This window comes from Amphibalanus amphitrite, unplaced genomic scaffold (genome assembly GCF_019059575.1).
Source record: "Amphibalanus amphitrite isolate SeventyFive unplaced genomic scaffold, NRLGWU_Aamphi_draft 000189F_arrow, whole genome shotgun sequence".
Lineage (NCBI taxonomy): Eukaryota > Metazoa > Arthropoda > Thecostraca > Balanomorpha > Balanidae > Amphibalanus > Amphibalanus amphitrite.
This window is the reverse complement of record NW_024881684.1, coordinates 505,897-512,819: the sequence shown is the minus strand read 5'-3', so window position 1 is coordinate 512,819 and position 6,923 is coordinate 505,897.

The following is a 6,923-nucleotide window of genomic DNA, read 5'->3' as shown; positions in this document are numbered from 1 at the left end:
CAAATCGGCGGAGACTGTGGCCAGGGCCCTCACCGAAGTGATTTATAGACACGGGTTACCGGATTCTATTCTCACCGACAGAGGACTGGAATTCGACAATCAATATCTGCTGGCATTAACCAATGCTATGGGCATCGACAAAAAAAGAGTGAGCGCGTTCCACCCTCAATCGAATGGAGCTGTTGAGCGGGCGAACAAGACAATTGGTTCTATGTTGCGCAGAAATGCACAGGAATATAGAGAGAGCTGGGATACATGCATTGGGTTGGTTCGTTTTCAGTACATGACGGCACCTCATCACACAACAGGATATTCGCCATTTTATTTGCAATACGGACGTCATCCGAGAACCCCCGAGATGGCCCGGCTGGAGGGTGCTAAAGTTACCAAATCAGAGCAGGAGTGGGTAAAACAACTGGAGCGCAATTTGCAAGAAGCGCACAAGCACGTGATCATGAGAGAGGAGATCAAGAAGAAGGATCGCGTTGAAAAAAGCAGGCTCAAGAACGTTGGGGTGAAATATCGTGAAGGGGATAGAGTTTTCATGAAGGTACCAAAACGTACAGGAATGCCGGGAAAGCTCCAGACGCGCTGGGAGGGACCGTTTATTATCATTAGCTGCAGGCAGGGGAACACGTACCGGATTAAGAAGGAGGACAACTTTCGGCAGCGATATGTGCGACACTACGATGAATTAAAGCCGGTGGAACGTAGACAAGAACGGCTTCAGGAGTGGCATGGAAAGGGCACCGGACAGTTATCATCCCCGCCAAACAAATCCAGCGTCACAAGAGACAGCAAGAAGGACGAGGAGCAAAGCCGAGAGCACGGACAGGTGGTGTTAGACTCGGATGATTCAGAGGAGGAAGAGGAGGAAGAGGACGTGAGCTCGGATCAAAACACGGCCGAGCCAGCGATCGGAGAACATCCACAGACGCAGTTGCGGCGGAGTGAGAGAGAACGCCACCCGCCAGATAGATACGGTGAATGGACCGTATAAAAGAAGACCAGGGGAGGGTGGTAAAAGTGGGGTGGGGATAGTGTGGTGTGTATGTGCGAATGGACTGCATAAAAGAAGACTTAACACGCGCACTGCAGGGGGGGTTGTTTTCAACCCCCCCCTGTGGTTTTTCGCAAATTGCGAGAAAACGGCGGCGCGTAGCGCCGCCAAATTTTGCATACCTGTTCTCACAACTTTTGCACACCTTGAGTTAAAATTTTGACCCCAGGTAACCTATGGTCAGGTCACCAGGTCAGGTCAAGTGACCCTACCTCGAAACGTAAATTTCGAAGTTTGCAATCCCACCAAGCCCACAGTTGTTGAGATATTATCTTGAAACCCACAGGAAATAGTAAAGTCATCACGAGCTACAACTTGTTTATCTCGGAATTTTTATATCGATGACCTAAGGTCAGGTCATTTTTGCGACCGGCCCATTATAAGTCAATGGGAGAAATTTCAACTTACTCTGAATGCCATCCTATGACTTCAATACGCTCAGGATCATAGTATTACAGGTCCCTGTTGGTGATTTCACCGAAACATATCACTTATGACCTTTGGAAGGTGATCTCCAGGTCATCTTAGGTCACCTGAGGTCACCAGCGGTTTTTCTTCAATAACTTGAGATTGAGTAGAGATAGAGACTCCGTTCGACGTTTATCGTGTTTTTCTCGTCAATGCGGATCGAATGATATGCAACATGACCTATTTCGGTCAGGTCATGACCTTGACCTGAGGTCAAATTTTCAACTTGACCTTTCGAGGTCATATTATATATCATTCGATGCGCCTTGACGAGCTAAGAACGATGGCGTTCGAATCGATCCTCTGTCTTGTGTGCAAGACAAGTTATTCAAGAAAAACTACCGCGAAATTCCTGTTGTGAAAATCGTAACATTTTGTCTTCGGTGACCTCTGGTGACCTCGTTTTTGACCTGACCCAAAAATGATCTTAGTATTTCTTGTCGATCTCATCTTAACCTATCCAACGCCGTTTACCGCTTGTCGCTACGTTGCGCCGTTTTCGAGATCTCAGGGGGGGTTGTTTTCAACCCCCCCCCTGCAGTTCGTGTTCGGCTCAGACCCGCTGCAGTGCGCGTGTTAAGTGGGGTGGGGATAGTGTGATGTGCATAAGTTGGGGCACCCCGCGTGTGCGTGCCTGGGCGCGCCTCTGCGCTCGCCTGCCGCCGTGACCGGGACCTGGGCGACGGAGCGGCGGAGCGCCAGTCTACGGTTTGAGGTGAGTGAGAGCGCGCGGTCACAATCGCATGTTTGTTACGAGTCGTCATTCGGAATACTTCGGCTGTGAGGGCGCCAAGAGCGTTTTCAAGGTACGTTTCCCTTGTACTACATGCGCCTTTGAAGCAGCATTTCTTACTCATTATGCTACCATTTGTCTGGCCAATTCGGTCATGTCATCTTCAGCTCAGATTCAGATTCATTGTATTCACGTTAAATCCGCTATTGCGGCTTTTCATCAACGTAACGTCAAACGTTAAAAAGAGTTGACATAGCAAAACAGACACACACAATTCAAGCACAAGCACACACATGCATACAAGTCAATCAATCATTCAGTTTGAATCGCGCCCCAGCAAGTAGCGCTTCACGGCGGTTTTGAATGCTGGACGACCATTGTAACGGTGCATGAATTCGTTGTACTCAGAGACACCGCTATACAAAAGTTGCCGCCTGCCTGCCTCTGTTCGAATTCGTGGCAGCCTGAACCGGTTCGCATTTCGCGTGTTGTGACCCTGGTCGGTCGCTCTGTCCAACTTGCTTGCCATCGCAGTCGGCTGTTGTGTCTCCACAATGCGGTGTACAGAGCACATTCGATGATACAGGGCCATGTCTGGTGCAGTGAGCCACTGCAGATCGCGTAACACATCCGACACTCTGTCATATTTCCTCCGCCCGCTCACAACTCGCGCGCAAAAATTCAGTATTTTCTGAACGCGGTGCAACTCCGTAGCACCACAGGTACCGTAAACAGCGATGCAGTAGCGGTGTCGGGAAACAACGAGCGAGGTGACAATGGGCACGATTACATGGGGCGGCAGAACGTGTTTTGCGTGGTTTAAAGCTAATAATGTCCCGGTGGACCTAGAGACGAGGCGACTGACATGGTCGTGAAATGATAGGTGCTTATCCATGACAATGCCCAGGTTAGTAACCGAGTCGGACTCACGGATGGTCGTGCCGGCGAAATTCACACTGATAGTTGGCATGCCTTTCAGCATCTGACGCGTTCCCAAGACGATGAGCTGACTTTTTGCTGCGTTGACCTTCATGTCGTGGGCGCAAAACCATGCGTATAGGGTAGACAAAGCCTGTTCAGCAGTGCATATTAGTTGTTCAAGGTCTGCACGTTTTCCCGTGACGAGAAGCTGCGTGTCGTCGGCAAATTGCACAATGTTGACACCAGGGCCCAATCTTACCAATGCCGTGAATAGGCAAAATGCCGTGAATGGAGCCCATTCACGGCAACGGCATATTACCAATGCCGTGGATAGCTATTCACGCCATCTCATTCACGGCATGCGGTCGATGTTTATCCACGGCATTTTGGCAGTGCTTTAACATGGGCAGTGGCACAAGCTGCCGCGAGAGCGGCAGAACAAACGCAAATAATCAGCTGTTTGCGCTGTCGGTGGCCGTTCCATTCACGCCACCTTTTAGTGCCGTGAATGGCGGTTGTTGTGAAAGGGATAGGTCGCTGGGAGGATGTTACTATTGCAATATTTGACACTATTATTTTTTTTAAGTAAAGAATTCTTCATATAATGCCCTTGACATCTTAGAGCGACGATTACACGTATATTGATTATTTCAAAAACATGTATTTTCCAGGGATAAAATCACACTCAAATCCATAAAAATTAACATGTTTATTCATTATATGGTCTTATTTTTCAAATCCATACGAGATCGTGGAGGCAATTTTAGCATCTGGGTCCAATCATACCAATACCAAACCTATCTATATATGCTATAATATGGGTGTTTCAGTGTTCACCCCGTCCGGACGTCTCACAAACATCCTTCAAGTGATTTCTAAGTAAATATTTAAAACAATTAAATACCGTAAACTTGTCAAACAAGTATCAGCACTCACAATGCATGTTTTACCACTTTCTGTCTGGCACAGACAGCTACGGAGCATGCTGTCTTCATACGTCTCAATCTGACTTCTGAACTGAATGCCTTTTTCTTGATATGTTATGGTTTTGAGGTGTAGACGGGTTTCTTCAATATTTTGAGTAATTCCTTTTGTTATCGTGCTCGTAAAAAGCAGCAAATAAGGCTATAGCTTGAGCTGGCCGGGTGCATGTACCCAAAGTTTAAACTTTACGAGCTGCATTTCAATTGCATTATTCCAATGTCTTAGAAACAACAGCGGAGCTATCACTAGGTCGTTACTTCAATAATTTTATCTCAAAATTGTTGCAATATCTTAACAGCAAGTAAATGAAATGAAGAGCAGCGAAACGAAGTTGAAATCTAATCCACTCGATTTTCTCAGCGCGAGAATGTCCTCGCGGAAGTGTACTAGGCCAGTAATCCGCTTTTCAGGAGAATTCTTTAGGCAGGCTTTAGTTTTTCATAGTTTGCTATCACGTTTTCCACAAATAACTTATCCTTCACACATATGTATGGCTCTAAAACAAATAAACGCCCGACAAAACTTTAAATAGAGAGCTATACTTGTTCACAAGCAATACGCGCAATTTCCATTAGCGAAGGTGACAAAAATTGACCAATCACGTTGCGTGTTTTCTGCTGGCGCTGAATTGTACCGTGGGCAAAATGCCGTGAATAGAAATGCCGTGGCACGGCATTGGTGAGATTGGGTAAATGGAGTGCCGTGGATCAGCCGCCGTGGTAGGCATCCACGGCATCTGCATCCACGGCATTGGTAAGATTGGGCCCTGGTACATGCAGACACATATCATTCAGCATGTCTTTGCATAAGTGTGCTGCCTATTTGAAATTCATACAGCACGTTGAAAAGTTATGGGCCTGCAAATGAAAGTATGGCTGGCTGGGGTAATGCCGAAAACGTGCAATTACGCACGTTAATGCACGCTACGTGGACTTTACTGCTGTAGAATAGCAACGCATATTTTTAGTCACACAAATTACACTTTCAACCGACACAACGGCCTGTTTCCTATAAGGAATGATTTACCTGGCCTTTTCTTATTATATCACACAATTATAACTTCCAGTGTGCACCAAGCGTCCTCAAACTAATAAAAAAGTGTCAGCTTTGATGAATTCTGGATAAAGTTTGAGATAAAATGGCAAAACATCCATTTCGGCATGCCCCGTAGATCATTTCTCCCATTTTCGGCTTTCCCGCAGCCCGGGGCAACGCCGAAAAAGTCACTTCGTTGATATTTTTAGTTTGTGCGCTTAACGGTATGCGAATTCATCAAATGCGCCTGGTGTGTTTGAAAGGCAAAAGACTGGCCTCTCAAACGACGCCAACAAGAATAGCTTATGTTGTCTACCTTGCGTGCTACGGGCGTCAGAAAAAAAGTATTCGGCGTTCCCCCAACTTCCCCTACCAAAGAGATGTAATTAGAGCATTGCATATCCTGTAACAATTGCTCAGTTGCTGACTTTCACCTAACAGCTTACACGACACATTTTTACAAGACAAAACTTATAGGTATACCGGACCCTGTAAAAGGGATAATATGACCAGATACTGCGCACTGCTCGGGTCCGGGCACTGACAGTAAAATAGTCATGCAGATATGGAAGCTCGTTATCTACACCGGGTGCGGGTAAACACGCCCACCAGGGGTCTCTTGGGTGAATTTTCCGGTTTCCGGCACGCCGAAAAGTCGTTGTCGTGAAGGTTTCGTCTTTTCTGGGTTCCACAGCTGTGCTTTCGATGTCCTCCACGACGTCCTTTGCTCGAATGATCAATGCAAACACTACACACCCGCTATCACCCGCGCTGAGCACAACCGTCCTTCTCCACTGAACGCTCAAACTCAACTGACGCGCTTCAAATCCTTTGAAAATTGGCGCGCTTTCGGCCAAGCTGTCTGATCACGTGTCATGTACATACTACATACGTACGTCACTGCCGGCACTGGATTGCAGTATGCTGATTGGGTGGCGGTTGCGAATCACCTGGCTCAAACGCACTTACACCGCGACTAGTTATACTGCAGTGCTGCCAGAATTGAAGGATTTCCGCAAATCTGGAGGATTTTGAACTCTATTTGCGGACAAATTTCGCTTTTGCAGGATTTTTGATTCTGGAGGAAAATCTGGAGGATTTGTCGCCCGATTATTATATTCAATTTCATGGAAAAATATAACACATTCAATACTAAAAAGGCATTTTCCTTCCCAGTGTCACCCTACCCGTTAGGATATATCACGTCCTTTACCACCGTGAGACTGCAGAATGTCTCAGTCTGCAGCTATATCTACGAGCTGGGTACCAAACTACTGGCGGATCTAAGGGGGACATTTGGGGCAAATGCCCCCGGCCCCCCTGCAGCGCCCGAAATCGACGAAAATTTTCGATTTTTTAGGATAAAACGAAAACTAAACAACTTTTATAAGAAAAAGTATCTCTTAAACTGCACAGTAGTGCGAAAGGACTCGAAATCCGATGAGTTTTTAGAATTTGGTGAAACTTTCTTGGGGGTATAGCCCCCCGCAGCGTCCAAGACCGCCTTTCTATATCTACCAATAGGATTTGGAGGAATCTGGAGGATTTTTGTAACTGATCTGGAGGATTACAGCCTTCCCCATCTGGCAGCACTGAGTTATAGTTAGGTGCACATACCGCGCGTCAAAACAAGCTTATAGCTGCCTGTTTTGTCGTCGCACCGCCCACACGCACTCAGCGAAGACGGCACCGCGTTTGGTGCTGTATTAGTGGTGAGCAACA